Genomic DNA, 16,530 nt, shown 5'->3' with positions numbered 1-16,530 from the left:
ATATGACATAGTGTATTGGCTGGTGTACTCAATAGTACCGTGATGCTTTAGCAAGAGCCCAGCCTTTCTTTATCAAAGGGGACTGCCTGTGTAGAAGAGAGGAAGTGGCTGGTACACCTCCTGACCCTCTGATAGCTGACATTGCCCCAGGAAAAACCAGTGATAAAAAGGAACTGATGATGGTGAAAATCACAAGGCAGAAAGCTACACATTTACCTTTACCATTGCGTTTTTTATTGCCACACCACCCAAAAGATTCAAGCTCTGATTTTTTGCCCCACACTACAATGCTGATATACATTTGCCAAGGACCGAGATCTGCCCCAAGCCCCACAGGAGCTGAGACAGCCAGATGAATGAACAGGCATGGAGTGAAGAAATGAGAAAGTGAGCTCCTAAAGATGTGTAATGCCCCATCCCTGGGGCTGAATTCTCCTACACAAGCCAAACTTTTTCCTTTTAGCTTGCAAGAAAAATTGTGCTGTTGAAGGAGTTATGATTGCAGCTGTGGGAAAAGCTGCTGTGCGATATCAGTCCTGACGTCGCTGAATGCAAAGCCCTGTGAGTTCATGTGTCAGGGTGGAGTCAGGCAAGATAACTGGAGGAGAAAGAGACTCCAACGCTTTCAAAACAAGAGACTCAACAACAGGCTAGGAGTGACTGCACAGGAAGGCAGTTGCGGGCTTTGCTGAATCCCTAAAGCTGGAAAGTTCCTTTCAGTGTCCGTATAAATATTTCTGTAAGTTATTTTTAAGTGTGTGTTTTGAAACTGAAATATATTTAGGCCAGTTAGATGAAAATGTGGTTTACAGACTGCTTCTTTAGAAATTTCCCACGCTGGGAAGCCTGCTTGTCCCATGCCCAGGCTGCCCGGTCCTATGGGCACCTCTGGGTCAGAAGTAGGGGCTCCCCTCCAGACTAGGCAGCCAGAGTGCAGCCCCAGGGCCAGCACAGGAGTGCCAGTAGCCTGGGTGATTGTTGGCCCCTGCATGTGAGAGTGGGGTAAGATGTGATGCAGCACATAAGGAAGGCCTAAGAGGAAATCCTGGATCTGGAGAAAGCAAACCTTCTCCTTCCTGTGAGCCACAGCCAAACAACTTTCCCAGGGCACAGCAGGGGTCACGACGGCCATCTCTTCCCAATGCAACACGGAGCTGGGATCCTCGTCACATGTGGTCTGATCCCATAGCACTTGCTGAGGAACCAGGATGTTGCTTTGGCCAAGTTCCAGGCTGGCCAGCACTGTTTCATAGAAGCTACAGATGAAAAAATTCAATAGCGCAGTCCCTCTGCCCAGTGGATGGAAATGGCACTCATATTTCCCACCAGGGATGGTAGCATGCCGTGCTCTGCCTATTTCTTCCCCTGAAGGAGCTTTGATGGATGGGGAACCTCTTTTCCTTGCTTACCCCAAGCCATTCTGCAGTGCTGCTGTATGCACGGAACAGTTTTCTGTCCCATGCCAGGGAACACTATTTTGCAGTGATGTCCTCCTACCTGCACTTAAGGCTGAAGGAGAAACACATTTATTTATGCTTTAGTTCACATAAAATAATGCTGGGAATGGCACCGTGTAGAAAAATGTCTTTTCTTCCGTATTGTTTTCGTGCTTTTTGCATTATCCATCCATCTTGCAAGCAATATTCTCAAAAGTTTTCCCAGTGGATTTCAGCCGGCTGGGTTGATTTAGGAAAAACCTTTTGAAGATCCTCCGCTGCAGCCTGCACAGTTGGATTGCTTTTCGGGGGAGTTCTGGGAAGTGCACATCCAGCAAAACCTCTTTCCAGGACTCTGATTTTCTTTTCCAGCTTTTATAGATAGTCCAGCTGGAACAGCAGAAAGACGTATGCTATAGTTTAGAAATTTGACCTAGTTCCTTTAATCCGTGCTAGCCACAGGAGCTCTCAGAGGGCTCAGCATCAGTGCACAGCCTCACCAGATCACTTGTAACACAGGCTTTAAAGAAACAGCTTCATGCAAGAGTAAAAACATCCTTTGATCCCTGTTAAAAATGTTGGGAAAAAAAAGGGGCAGGGGGAACTTTGCGCTTAAGAAGCAGCAAAATTCAAATGAGTTTGGTTTCTTCTGCACATAAATGAAAGCTGAGTGTTCTGCAATGCAGCCATCAGAGCAGGGGAATTCCAGAAAATGGAGTGAGAGATGTATCGGGTAAATATAAATGCAGGATTCACAGCAGCTGACCCAATGGCAGAACACCAATCAAGCAAGCTGTTGAAGACAGAACTTACAGTAAGGCCCAATTCCCTCCTTGCTCCCCTGCACATCCCCAATGCATCGTTCCCCAGTGGGCAGGCTGCCATCTGTGGAAAGGCTGCTGCAGGGGGTGGCGAGACTGCAAAACTGTTCTTAAACCCCAAAGCAAAGCAAAAAAAGGAAAAGCGTTCCCCACCCCAATTGCTACATTGCTGTCCTTCAAGGTCCAAAGCCACCTCTCTGAACACCACTTCTCCCAAAGTCATCAGCCAAGCAGTTTGGCGTTTCTTTTTTTTTTTCCCATAACACAGAAAAAGGGCTTCATTTCTATGCTTTCCTTTTTTTTCTGAGTGAAGGACTATTGGCTGTAATAGAGGAAGGGGGGAATAAGAACCCCACTTCTGGGGTTTGCTATTCTCATTGTAAGCAGAGGTGTTTATAAACTGTATTCCCAGCTTCCTTGGAGTCTGGTCTCTTTGCAAGCTGTTTGTGTCCTAGGATGATAGGTGCCACACAAAAAGTCGGAGGAGGAGCAAACCTGCTCTCCTAGTTGAAGCCAACGACAACATTTCTTATCCTAAATCACCCTCATCTTTTCCCTTTCTCATTATAGAAGCGCTTTCCCAGGCTCCCAGCCATTCTCAATAGCAGTGCCCCAGCCCCCTCTGTTTCTTTTTTACCAGGGCTGTAGACTATATTCCCTTCCCACGAGAAAATGCCATTATAACATTAGCTCCTTTTTTTTTTCCCCTCCAATCCCACTGCCATTTCTGTTCTCTTTTGACCCACACTGGGAAGAGCTATCCAGCCAGCCCTGCCCACCGACACCGTGCCTCCTGGCCAAACAGCTGCAGCTCGTCCAAAACGTGGTCCTGCAGAGGGAGAACCAACTGGACTGGCTCCTTGCTATCCATGATACTCCAGCTTCAGTAACACTGAGCTTTGGCCATCATTGATCAAATGTGGCCCATATGCACTGGCCCTCCCTCAAATTCCCCACATCTCGTCCCTGGGCTTGGTTTTATTTCTCTGGAACTCAGAGGCCAGATGTTCCCACCACCCTCCTCACTCCTCCATCACAGCAGGAAGAACAGCTCATGGCCTAGTTGCTGCTGTTGGAAATGGCTTCTTGATTCATGAGTTGGATGCATCTTGCAAAGCATCCCAGCAGCAGCAGTGTGCTCGCCCTTTTGCTTTGATCAGCCCTGTTATGGAGAACAGGGTACAAAAAGGACATTTGTTAAGATCAGCTATAAAAATGTAAGAAGTTGCCAGTGCACACCCTGTGCCAAAATTTCTCTTCACCCAGCACTGTTCTGTGTGAGGATATTTTGGCAAGGGAGTTTTGTTTTGCTGGCTTTTAGGCAATGGGAATTTTGCTTTTGTTTTCTAGAATTCACATGCAGCTTGAAGGGTTTTTCCAGAACAAAATCCATCCCGCGTTCTAGCAGGCCAAGTGGCACTCCGGCTGTACAAAAGCAGAAATATAACTATAATTAAGAATAATCTGAATAATGAGTTCATTCAGGACAGGACAGGTAGGCAGAAAAACAGACAAGTATCAGTCAGGCGTACAAACCCTCCTGCCTTTTAGTACCCAAAATGGAGCTGCAGTTGGCTACAGGCCTCTGGCAGCCTGATGCCCACGCCTGTCGCACACCACTGCCCAGCTGCTGTGTTTGCCCTGACACCCCCTGTGCACAGCCGGACCCCCACCTCACCCTTAGTCAAAGGGTCCTTTCTTATTCCTCCATCACCTCCCCATTTCCACGCGTTGCTGGCATTCAAGGCAAATATTTCTCCCACCCTCGACCAGCTCTTCCCCCCCCTCCTTGCTTTATGGAGGCCCCTTTATCAGGCAAGGCCATGGCGAGCCAGGCAAACATTACCTCAGGGGCACTGTGAATCGGGGCTAGGGGTGTGAATAGGTCCCACACATTCCCTCCAGCTTCTTCCCTTTCCTATAGCAACCACGTCGGGAGCCGGCAGGTCACACAGCCCCTCCGTTGTGCAGCCGGGGGCCAGGGGGGCCGAGGTTTTGCCGCCCGTCTGGGAGCAGGCTGCAGGATGGGGGTGGCTTCCCAAATTGCATGGGACGGCACAGTGGCACTGTGCAAGGGGCAGCAGTGGGATGCCAGGAAGAGAAGGTGTGTGGAGATGTTTCCATCACTTCCTAGTATCACTGCAGCAGTCCTGGGAAGAAACTCTAAGAGCAGACCTGTCTTAAATAAACTAAAATAACATTAACAGGGTACTCTTCCTTCTTGGAAGCAAGATGAGATCCTGTCTATCCAGGGTACCAGAGCAGATCTTCTGACTGAAGGCCTCCAGAAGAAGAAAAACAACCACAGGGTGTTGGTCAGTGCTCAGCTGAACACGAGCCAGCAGTGTGCCCAGGTGGCCTAGAAGGTCAAAGGCACCCTGGCTTTTATCAAAAATAATGCTACAGCAGGAGCAGGGAGGTGATCATCCCTCTGTACTCAGCTCTGGTGAGGCACACCTCAAGTACTGTGTTCAGTTCTGGGCCCCTCACTACAAGAAAGGGACCCCAGAGAGCATCCAGAGAAAGGTAACAAAGCTATGAAGGGTATGGATCACAAGTCTTATGGGGATTGATTAAGGGAGATGAGATTATTCAGTCTGGAGAAGAGGAGGCTCAGGGGAGACCTAATCACCCTCTACAACTCCACGAAAAGAGGTTGTGAGGAGGAGGGGGTCAGCCTCTTCTCCCAAGTAACTTGATAAGATGAGAGATAACAGCCTCAAGTTGTGCCAGGGGAGGTTCAGGTTGGATATTAGGAAGAATTTCTTCTCAGAAAGAGCGGTGAGGCAGTGGCACAGCTGCCCGGGGAGGTGGTGCAGTCACCATCCCTGGAGGTGTTCAACAGCCGTGTGGATGTTGCACTGAGGGACATGGTCAGTGGGCATGTGGGGATGGATTGGTGTTTGGACCAGATGAGCTTAGAGATCTTTTCCAACCTTAATGGTTCTATAGCATTGGATAGACTCCTCACAACTGGTGGCACATGCAGGTGAGCTCGGTGCAGTCTCCTCCTCTATCACACCCAGGTGTGGCAGGGTTTGCTGCTTTGCCACTGCCAGAGCAGCCACTCCTGGAGCTGATAAGGCACTGAGCTGCCCTTGCAGGTATTCCTGCAGGGTCTCACCAGTACCATGGCAGCAGTGCTTGCTCTTATGTCACAGTTTGGGCCACATTTACTGTACTCCTGTACTGCATCCTCTGCTCTGAGACACTTCCCAGGAGCCATTTCAGTCACAGGGACAGCAGACCCTGTGGCAGAGAATGGCCATGGAGGAGTGCAGTGCTCACAGTGGGATCAGCTGAGCCCATCAGAGAGCTTTCAATCTAAAAACAGAGATATTAAACATTGATTTGTATTCCAGGATGGGAAGTAGGATGAGTTTATAGACATATAAACATGAAAGACAATCTACTCGGGCATCATCAGCTCTTTCTGGGTGATGCAAGTCTATGCCTCTCCAAAAACATCACAGGAAGGAACTCCATCCTTAGGTTGCTCGCATCCTATCCAGTATTAGTTGGATAGTTTTTCCTACTATCATATCTCAGACATTCTCAGATTCTTACACGTGCTCAGCCTCATACCAGCTGGAGCTTTTTCAGGACCTGTGGCTTTACTCCTAAGTATAAAGGGAAACTGTCCATTTGAATTCTTCTGTTTCCAAAATGAGCGTGTTGTGGTTACTTTACCAACATTTTTTTTTATGTCACGGTAGTAGTCAGGCCCTAGGAATTGTTCAGATAGAGAGGAAAGCGTGGTCTTCCCAAAACCCCACCACATGATTCATGGAGCAGTAGGCTGCTGACAAAAGGTGGGTAGCAGGGAGCTGATCACCGGGAAAGCGATAGTGATAGTGACTAATATCCTGACAGCCAGGAGCCGTTTTGGCTCCTCTACCCACGGCTGAGACCCTCCATCACTCTTGTGGTTTCACAGTCATATATTCCACTTTCTAAAAAAGCCTTTGCTCTCCTTCAAAAGCTTGTGCAAGGCCCACCCAAACAACGGAAGAAACTCATTGACCAAAGGAAAACTGATTGCACCCGAAGCGCTGACACACGGACCGCACAGCCCAGCCAGAAGCTGAGCCTGAGTGTTTTTCTCCACTCTTGGACTCTTGGGAACTTCACAGCTCAGCAGCAGGATGGAAATAACAGAGAGAAAGGCGTGTTTTTGTGTGCATGAGTGGATAGAAACCTTTGAACAAGTTCCTCCGTCCTCTATCAGTTGAGTGAGAGAATGGGGTTTGTCCAGAGATCTTCTGGGATGAAGATAAAATATCTGCCACCTTCTGCTTGTTCAAAGATGGCCAATTCCCTTTTTGTTGTACATAGCCCTCTGGGTCTACACCCCGTCCACTTTTCTGACAAGGAGCCAGCCTCTGTCCCACAGCCCAGTGCCTATGGTCATGACAAGCACACAGCAAGGCCTGTACCTGCCAAGTGATGCAGAAAACTAGTCCTGCAGCCATGCAGCACAGGCACTGCTGGCCATGGTGCAGGGAAGAGGCTGGGGGATGGCAAGGAGCAGGCTGTCAGCCATAAGAATATGTGGAGCCCATAACCTTCTCCCCATGGGCTCCAGAGGGCTTCAGGAAAGAGGGATCATGAGAAGGAATGGGCCCTGTGCCAATGATGTGTCCTGGCAGACCACTGGCTGAGGACTGTCATTCCAGCTCCACAGGATGATGGGATAGGGTATGGCACAGGCATGCTGAGTTATCAGGTGTTATGTCAGGTATAAGACAGAAGTTTGACATAGAAATACCCTCTGGCCTCACTTGAACTCACTGCAGAGCCAGGTGCTGCCCCAACACAGAGTCATCACACAGGGTGTCACAACCAGGACCACTTGTATCCCTGGGGAAGGGTCTGTGCTGGTTCCCAACCTCTGACAAGCCATCAGCATCAAGGGAGACTGACAGTTTCAGTATGCAGAGCCATACGCACTCCTTCCTCCTGACTCTGGGGAAGAAAACCAGGTGCTGCCTGGCAGCAGGATGTGCTTTTTGGGATTGGGATCTTCACCAAGCTGGCCAGTTTGGTACACAGGCCCCACTGCATTCACAGTGCAGCAGGGAGAGCATGCTTTTGACGTGTCCCTAGTCTCAGCCTCAGAGGCTGCTCACTGTGCTTCCATCCTCTGCACACAGAAAGCAAATCCCTCCTCATCAGTTTCCCCCTGGGAGCCAGGGCTAACTACTCATTCACCTGGGGTAATGGGAAAAGAAAGTTGCTGATGGCTGTGTAGGCATCAGCCTCATGCTTCCTGGTGGGAAGAAGGCTAACACAGCTCATGAGTCAAATGTGCAGCTTAATTAAAGTTAAAGACAAGCAGGAGAATGGCATAGAAGCATTTGCCCAAAGGCCACTTATCCGGCCACCCCCATGCATGCAAAGCCTCAGTTTGAGGCATCTGTACCTCTGCAGGGACACATCCTTTGCTCCCAGGCTGTGGGCAGAGCCCTCTCATTCCAGCTACCTCCTGCCCCCAGCCCTGCAATTGCCTGTGAATTAGGAGCTATTCTCGCTAGTTCTTTGGCAACACAGAAGTTCCCAGAAAAGGCAATTCTCCCCCCCAGCCCCCCCAAAAAAAAGAAAAAAAAGGCCCTTCCTGCTAACAGGAAACTTCAGCAGGGCACCCACCTTTGTCTTCTTGCCCCACTGCCATGTACCCTCAGCACCAAGTACGGTGGATGGCATTTGCAGAACATCTCCTTAAGAAGGAAAGGCAATAGGAAGGTGGCCCAGCTACCATAGTGGGAAATGCAGTGGTCTGCGAGCAATTGGCCACAAATTGAAGTGGTTTATTTCTGGTAACTCAGCCACAGCAGCTTCCAGTAATGCTCATAAAGCTCCTTTCCGCTTGAGAGATGGTGGCTTCCAGGGGCCATCACAGCTAACTCTCCAGTCTGGCTTTCCTTAAAGCATGCCGGTGGATGCCTGAAATCAATGAGGGAGCTGAGGCTGCCTGAGATCCCTCATGGGAGACACCAAAGATTTCCCAACAGAACCCAGGAGGCACTTCTACAACTCTGAGTAGTAGCAAGCAAACCTCAGATGGTCTGGCCACCGTCCACATATTTGGAAAAGAAAGGGGAAGGATGGCTAATAAAGACTACCTGTCCTTGTCATTCCTCAGATCTGCCTCATCTAAACAGAGATTCCCAAAGACCCACTCTGAGCAGACTGCTCACATCACCTCAGTCCCACCAAGCCCAAGATTAGGCAGCGTCAGCTAAGAACAGTTGCGTCTTTTCCTTATATCTGCTCTAGACTTAATGATGTTTTGCATGTGCACTGCCCCATGGGGAAGCTGTGATGTTGCCTAGAAGACGTCTCTCTGGGAAGCTGCAGGAACAAAACTACAGAACATCAAAGCCCAATCTTGCCCAGAGCTGTGGTACAACAAGATGACGTGGCTTCATGCTATAAAAATGCCACCAGGGCCACACCAAGGTGGAGCAATAGAAGCTGAAGTCATGGTCGAGGAAGCTACCACAAACCGTTCTCTCGTTGTGCCAGATCTCATCACTGATCATCAGATCACAGCAGACTGCACAGGGTTTCTCCTGACCACATGGGTCCAGTTCCTCACTGCTGTCTTTGGCGCCGGTCAAGGACACTTTGGATCTTGGCACTAAGTGGCTAAACAGCACCACCTGGGGCACATGATGGGGCATCTGGCAAACGCTGCTTGTTGGTTATTAAAGGTGTGACATACATCCTGCACTTTAGTGTTCGGCTGGGTTCCAGGGTTGCACAACAATCCCTGTTATCTGCCTGGAGTTTGGCACCTTGGCATGTCAGCCTGTGCCCCCTTCACCAAAGATTGAAAGATGTGACACAGTAAAGTTTCTCTGCGTTTCCCTACCCCGTTCATTCCAGGACCACACTGACCTTTTTTCCCCCACCTCAAGCTACTGGCAAGGCTACAGTGCTCCCTTGCTTGAGTTCACTTGCTTTTCAAGTGACTCTCTCTTTTTCTTCCTTTCCTCTTCATTTTGAGGCTCAGAGCTAATCACAAGGCTCTGATGAGGAAGGTAGCACCAGCACAGGGAAAGATGGAGCAGTGAGGAAAGTCAAAGACCCTGCTCATGCCAAGCATCCTCAATGGCAGCTTCCAGCCCAGGGTACCCTGTGGCTGTAGCAGGGAGAGAAGGAAGCTCATTCACAGCTGACATGGAAATTGTGGAAATCAGCATAGAGCACATCCTTACGCTGTCCAATTCTGGGCTGTCTTCTTTGGGGCAGTCATTTTGAATGCTGAACTTGTCTCTGAATTCCCTGCCAAGTTTCAGTCATGGGGATGAATAGAGAGAGAAATACATACAGTGAAAGGAGAGCAAGGCAAGGGGAGGGGAGATATGTTATCTTCAGCATGTCAACTGGGGAGAGAAGTGCCCGAGCACTGGAAAGCAAGCAAAACAATATGTGCTAGCATGAGGCTTTTCTTCAAAGCCAGCCAGGGACAACACTGGACAAGAATCTGAGGTGCTAAAGCAAGGGCAAAGAGCTCCTGTGGGGAAGGCAGAAGAAGAAGGCAATAAGGTGCATCAGAATTTTTTAGCACCTTCCTCCTCACAGAGCTCCAGCAAGCAGGAATATCAAGAAGCCTTTCAGCTCCAGAAAAGTCAGTTGAGGACTGAGAGCCAGCAGAGATCGAACATATGCCATTTCTATGTCCACTACTTACCCTGGGCTGGGATCCTCTCTGCCTGCTAGGGCTGGTCCCTTGGTGGGACCCCACCACCTTTCCTGCTCATGCCCTCCACATCTGCCTTCCCTGCCACTGCTGCCCTCTCCCTGTATCAGTGTGGGCTTCCAATGAATGAACCTTGAATGCACTGTGTCCTCTGGCAGCGACAGAATTGTTCTCAGCTGTGCTGGAGGTGGCCTCCTCAGGCCAAGTATCTCTGTCACATTGGCATCTTGCCAGCCCAGGACTCAAGTGCAGCCCAGCCTAGGCTCCCCCAGTCCTGGTCACCTCCCTGCAGACCCACAGCACCGCTGCAGCCTCAGTGCTAGCAGCAGGGCAGGGAGAGCTTTCTGGGGGGAAAAGGGGGAAAAAAAATGCAGAAGCTGGCAGAAAGAGATGAGCTGGTGTCATCTGCTGTGTCACCTCTTTGTGAAGGCTTGGCTTCCTTTATGTTCAGTTCCACAAACAGCAGCAAATAGTGAGCATTAATGTTAATACTGGTGCTTTGATTATCGTTACTAACAACATAGTTGATCTACTTGAGGACTGGAGGAAAGCCTCTTAGCAGATCCAGTACAGTCAAAGAGAGAATGAAATGCTCCCCCTGCCCTGCACAATGCACAAGGAGAGCTGTGCTCTCGCTGTTCCCCTGATTTTATTCAACCCGTGGTGTAAGGCTCCTCTCCACAACATGCCAAAGTGCCTCAGTCCCCGTGCACAGGGCCAAGCCCTTGTGGCAGCGCTGAGTTGGCCAGAGAGCTGAGCCAGCGGCCAGCGAGAGGAAATGAATCCCCAGGCCCCTCAGCCACAATGCCGTTAGAAGCTAACGGGGGAAGTTTATTAAAAAATAATAGCGGCGATAAAAAGGAGGCAAGGAAGCCGCCTTGGAAGCCGTTCAACCACGAGGCCCCTTCAAATGCAAACACCCGCCAGCCTCCCCCGGCTGCACAGCACTACGGGCTGCAGCCATCGGCTCTGCTGAGGTCCAGCGCCAGATCACTTCTGATCAAAACCAGCCCCCACCAGCACTGCTGGGAATGAAACACATCCCCTCACCGCCTTCTGCCAGCACTGGTTCCAGCCTGGCCAGCGATGAATGAAAGCATTTCACAGAAGCTGCCAGTGCCGCTTCCCAGCAGTTTTCCTCCCCGCAGCTGGGGATTCCCCAGCGCCTGCCTGAGGCTTGCCCAGTGCCCGCTCCCTGCAAGGCAGCAGTGGGACCCTCCCAGCCTTCCATCCATACTTTTTTTCACTTTGTTTACAAACAAAGCACAATCTGAGGCTCAGGGTGCAGCCTGGGGCTCCCCCATATATCACAGGAATCTGATCTGACATTCCCCAAGGAACATGCACCTTGTGATGCTATTTCCTGTGCTCTCCTTTCCCCACGTCCCCTTCAGCAACACCACTGGAAAGGGTGACACCTCCAACACCCCTCTAGCCCATCTTCCAGCTGAGGAGCCAGAGTGTGACCAAGACCCATGAGGGCCTCCCACAGGAGCAAAGTACAGTGCTCAGTTTTCATTACACTTACAGCACATCACCCTATAGCAAAGCTCTCCATGCAGGAGAGAGTTCAGCACATCCCAGTGTAGGGGCAGTACATTCAGCTGGGGCTTCTGGGGCTCAGAATGTCTCAGAGCAGAGCCATGGCTGCAGCTGGGCCACCATCAGTGTACTGGGTTTGGCTGGGACCTGCTTGACAAGATGACACTGGAGACTGTCCTGCAGCTCATTAAAGCACACTCTCGCACTGAGCCCAACATGCTCAGGCCAGATCAACCTTTGGGAGCTCTAGTGAGGTGCTCCAGGTGGAACCTCTGGAGGGGCTCATGAGTATGAATTGTTCCCACAATGATCAGACCCCCACACATCTCGCTATGAGCACAGCCAATGCGAGGGCAGAGCATACCAGCTCAGGTGCCCCATGCATGTAACCATCTTCATCTCGCTGGTCCTGGAGGAGAAGCTACACCAAAAACTACTAGCTAATGCTCACCCAGCAGATTTCCCCTCCTGCATGCAGCTCTCTCTGTCCTGAAGAAGGTGGGCCTAAAGCATAACCCTCACCTCCGAGTGCAAGATTCTTCCCTCAGGCAGGCGCGGGCTCTTTGGAAGATCACCATTAGACACAGGTGAGACCGGATTAGCCCTCACCATCTGCCAGCTCTGGCCACCTGCATCCATTAGGAGCTTCCTCCCTCCCCAGAGGGCTTTCCAGACCCCCCTGAAAGCTTGCCAGGGATGCTGAGGCAGCACCAGAGGTGGCAAGAGCTCCATCCGACAGCCTATGACATACTAATCCTGGGATTAACTGGAGTTCAGAGGTTAATTACAAAGGTGTGGAGAGGGAGGGGGAGAGAAGAGGGGCCACAGAAAGACCCAAAATAACTCTTCCATCTAAGAAACAAGCCTGGACCCAAGCTGATGCATTTTTAGAAAGACATCATGAAGAAGGCAATGCTCTGGGAAGATATGTTCTCTCACCTGAAGCTGGAGGGATCACCCCAACTTGGTCACCCTGATGCCTGACCCATCTTTGGTTAGCCACCAAGCAGCTCCCAGAGCGCAGTTTGCAAAGCTGATACAGCCTTCCCACAGGAGTGTGAGAACTAAACCCATTGGAAACCGTGCGTGGCTCCAGCACAACCCAGGCCAAGCAGGAACATGAAGTGGGGGCACAAGGAGTAAATACCTCAGTGGGAGGGCGGCAGGATTTACGAATCTTCCCACCCAGACTGATTTCAGACACTCCTGCAGTGCAGAGAGGCACCATGCAGGGAGACCTGAATAGGCTCCCAGGCTGGAAGCTGCATAAACACTTCAACCTCAACTCATTATCAGAAAACATCACTAATTCACTCCAGCACAACCATCCTAAGTGTGGTTGTCTGGATTCCAGGCCACAAAGCAGCTATATCCACAGGACACTACTCTGCATTAAGTAGCTGTATGCAAAGAGAGATGCCCGGGTGCTCCGCAGGGCAATTCCTGCACAACCCACTGAGACCTGCTGACCCCAAGAGGGATGATGAGGTCTCCCCTAAGCAGGAATTCCACAGGACATCAGAGGAGACGATGCCAGCACGCCACCAGCTTTCTGGCACGCCCTTCTCCTACCCCATCACCGCCATGTCCCCAAGGATTCCATCGGAGGTGTCACCAGTCAGGAACTGCGGCATACAAGTACACATCTGGAAGGAGTTAGATGACGAGAGCCTCTGCCAGCTGTCTTCATTTAGATTTGTTCATACTTGGAAGCGCTGTGCAGCGTGATCTGTAAAATAAAAAGTTACACTGATTGACATGAGCTGAGGGTTTCCTCTGAGACACTCCCTGCCCCCATCATCTCCGCCTGGGAAGCCAGCATTAACGCTTATTACATCCTGGACGCCGGCAGCGTACAGCAGAGGAGGCCATGCAAAAACAACAAGGGCGCAGCAGTTAACCATCGCCTCTCTTCCTGCTAGAGCGCAGCCAGCCCCAGCACAGGTAGGGCATCTGAGGGAATATTCCTCTGCCTAACACCAGGGCAGCCCTAGTGATACGCCAGGGGGACCCCACTGGGAAGCCAGGACTCGTCCCTGGGAGATCTACCCCCTGCTGGGTGCAGCAGAACAGGAGGTCCTGGGGGTTGCTGGGCTCCCAGTTCTTCCCCTAAGGGACAGAGAAGACACAAACCTTGTCACGACCACAGCTTAGGTGTCCCTTAGCCCGAGTTTAACTTAAACATTTGCAATACCGCTGAGCTCAGGAAGGGCTGCAGAGCTCACCAGGAAACAGATGGGAAACACCAGGAAACAGCTCAGAGAACCTCCTGTTTCTATTACTTACACACATTTCTCACCTGAAGCTATTTCTACAGCTTTGCCTCTGGGTATAGGAGAGATTTGACAAAGGCTGAAGCCAGACAAAAGAGTCTACCAAGAAAGCAGTGTCTAAGCTGTCACTGATTCTTAATGGGTTTGTCAACGCATTGGGATCAGCTGCTCCCAATCTGATAATCTCAGTCCCACACACAGAGCCAGGGGCTGCTGGGAAAACAACTGATCCATTTCAGGATCCCTGGGGTTGAATCCTTCCCTTGAAAAATGAAGAAAGAATAGGACAGAAGCTATCAACCGCTGAGATGGAGCTCTACATCCCAAGCAAAAGGATGCTGCTTTGCCAAAAGGCAGGCAGGGTGATGGGGAGGAGTGATGATGGAAGTGTATGTACTGCATGACAGCACTGTACCTATGCAGAGCCTCCCTCTGCTTCTACAGGGCACATGCGATCAGCTCAAAAGCAGCACAGAGTGCTTGCATCAGAGCCTGTGCTATAGCCTCATCTGTGTGACACACAATCTCCCAACAGGGCTGCCAACGCTGGGCCCCAGCCAAGAGCTTGCATTCTGAGGGACATGTCTTCAATTAAAGTCTTTTCTTCCCCATTTTGTTTAAAATTGGGGTTGAGCTGCTTCTAAACAGATGTGTTGGGGAAGCCAAAATATTTGCCTTTCTGCTGGCTGCTTGTTTGGCATCCACACGTGGCCATTGCCAAAGTACTTGTCCCTCCCACTCGCTTGGAGTGAGAGGCACCCTCCCTGTGCTCACTCAGAGGGCCAAACGCGTACAGTTCCACGTTTCTCCAATGTCTTACCTGCAGTCCACGCAGCTGCCATGATTGTTGGGTGATGCAGATAAGATACACCGCACGCAGGGAGCAGCAACCCAGGACATCTGTCCATGTGCTCACTACAGCGACCAGCCCTCAAAATGCAGCAAAACACCCCAGGAACTCCCCACCTGCTCAGGGACATTCTAGAAGAATGGCTGCTCTACCAGCCCCCTGCTGTGGTTACCACTGTGTGCTTCCTAAGCCCATAGCTGTGTTAGCAGCGCTACCAGCAGCCAAGGTTGGAGATGGGGAAGATCAAGGTGACCACCAGTGAGAGAAGCAGGGGCTCAGTGCACCTCCGTCACTCATTCTGGCTCATCTTAGCACGTCTCAGAGACTATTTCCAGCTGCAGAGAAGTTTCTCTGCGTGCAAACTCCTGTGCCCTGCACAAGGAAATCCCACCAGAGGAACCTGACCCCCATGACGCAGAGGACAGACAGCCAGAGGGGCCGTTTACGTGCAGTCTGTGATGAGGGCTTGCAGGCACACTGCTTGCCGTGCGGGGCCGGGCTGTGCAGCGTGCAGACACCCCGTGACTCAGAGCATCCTCACCAGCATGGCATCCAGCCCAGGCTGCAGCTGGGGAGCCTGTCTGCATCAGGACGGGATGCAGGGGAAGCCCCTGCTGGTCTCACCCTCTCCTTTGGAGGCGCAAGGAATAGGATCACCACAACCCCCGTGCTCCGCCCCCCTCATTGGTGCAGACACAGATCCTTTTGGGCAGGCAGAAAGCCACAGCCACTTTTGGAGTCAGGAATGGGGCTGTCTCGCCAGACATCTCGTTTCAGCCCTTCAGCATGCTCTTGCCACCTGCAGAGTTAAACTCAAGCTCCTGCTCACATGAGTGCTCTCAGCAAGGCTCCCCGAGCCCGACACGCCAGCTTGACCCTGCAGCAAGCTAATAACCTGTGGAGAGGGCATTAAACCAACTTTTACGCTTGGGAGCCAGATTCAGCCCTACTCAGTCACGCACCTGAACACCCATCCATGATGCAGACAACCGTTGTTGCCAGGGCTTTCAGGCTATAAATGCTCCTGGCACATCCCCTGGCCAAGTCTGAGAAGCCACAGTGGGAGGCTCATATTTTAGCCATTGCTTTTGCTAAGTAATAACCTGGTGGGAAGAAATACTGGCACTGGCTCATCCCAACCCCAACTGAACCATCCGTGTCTCCTTACACCATTTCTTCCTCTCCCAGGCCCTTGTTCTCTCACTTGTCACTGCCTGGGTCTGAGTGTTCAGGAAGGACCTGGATCTCTTAAGGCCAAAACAATCCAGTAAGGTTAATCCCTAGGTCCCACCATCAGCTCTTTGATCCTGCTCAGGAGCTTGCTCTTCCTAGAGGCTTCTGTCCCACATATCTCCCAGAAGCCTACTGCTCAGCAACAGAATAGGAGGATCAGGAGCTGACCTGGAAACATATCTTCTGCAGTTGTTTCACAGCTCGAATTCATGTGCTTCTAAGATTCACTTGGTCTCTGTAGGCTTCAGTGCTTCTGTCTGCTACTTCACTAAAGCATGACCCAGGCTTAGCTGCACTTGTTCTACAGCAGCAGACCTGAGCTGACAAGATACCACAGTGCTCAGAAGTAAGAGAATTAGCTTCAATAACAGTTTAAATGTCAAATTCCTGTATGGGTCTGACTTGCAGTGTCCCCCAGATGGAGGCCTGCTCTGGACTTAACATTCAGGTTCTCATACATCTTGAAGCTTCTTGGAGCACCTTGCAGCCCAAACACTCAGCGTACTGGGTGCATTTCACAGCAGAGAAATACAAACAATGAAATGGGGCTCAGTGGTCAGGAAGAAGGTGCACAACGTGGGTGAAGATGTCCCCATAACTCCCTACCCATTCCCTTCACCAAGGTCCTTCCTCCACTCCTTTGTCCATTAAAGGTCAAGGACAGAGGACA

The 16,530-nt window shown here is 50.9% G+C and overlaps 1 long non-coding RNA gene across 1 annotated transcript in view; it reads right to left on the bottom strand.

Moving 5' to 3' along the window:
- Nucleotides 1–281: 281 nt before the first annotated feature.
- The window catches only part of LOC125689425 (uncharacterized), a 40,455-nt gene continuing 24,206 nt past the window's right edge, over nt 282–16,530 (bottom strand). The window contains exons 3-4 of the long non-coding RNA XR_007375261.1: nt 13,077–13,233; nt 282–2,229 (exon numbers count right to left, since the gene is read on the bottom strand). This is a non-coding gene — a long non-coding RNA (uncharacterized LOC125689425). The remainder of the gene's footprint in view (nt 2,230–13,076; nt 13,234–16,530) is intronic.

This window comes from Lagopus muta, chromosome 2 (assembly GCF_023343835.1).
Source record: "Lagopus muta isolate bLagMut1 chromosome 2, bLagMut1 primary, whole genome shotgun sequence".
Taxonomy (NCBI): Eukaryota; Metazoa; Chordata; class Aves; order Galliformes; family Phasianidae; genus Lagopus; species Lagopus muta.
The sequence above is the reverse complement of the archived record's forward strand: the minus strand, read 5'-3'. Positions and strand labels throughout refer to the sequence as shown.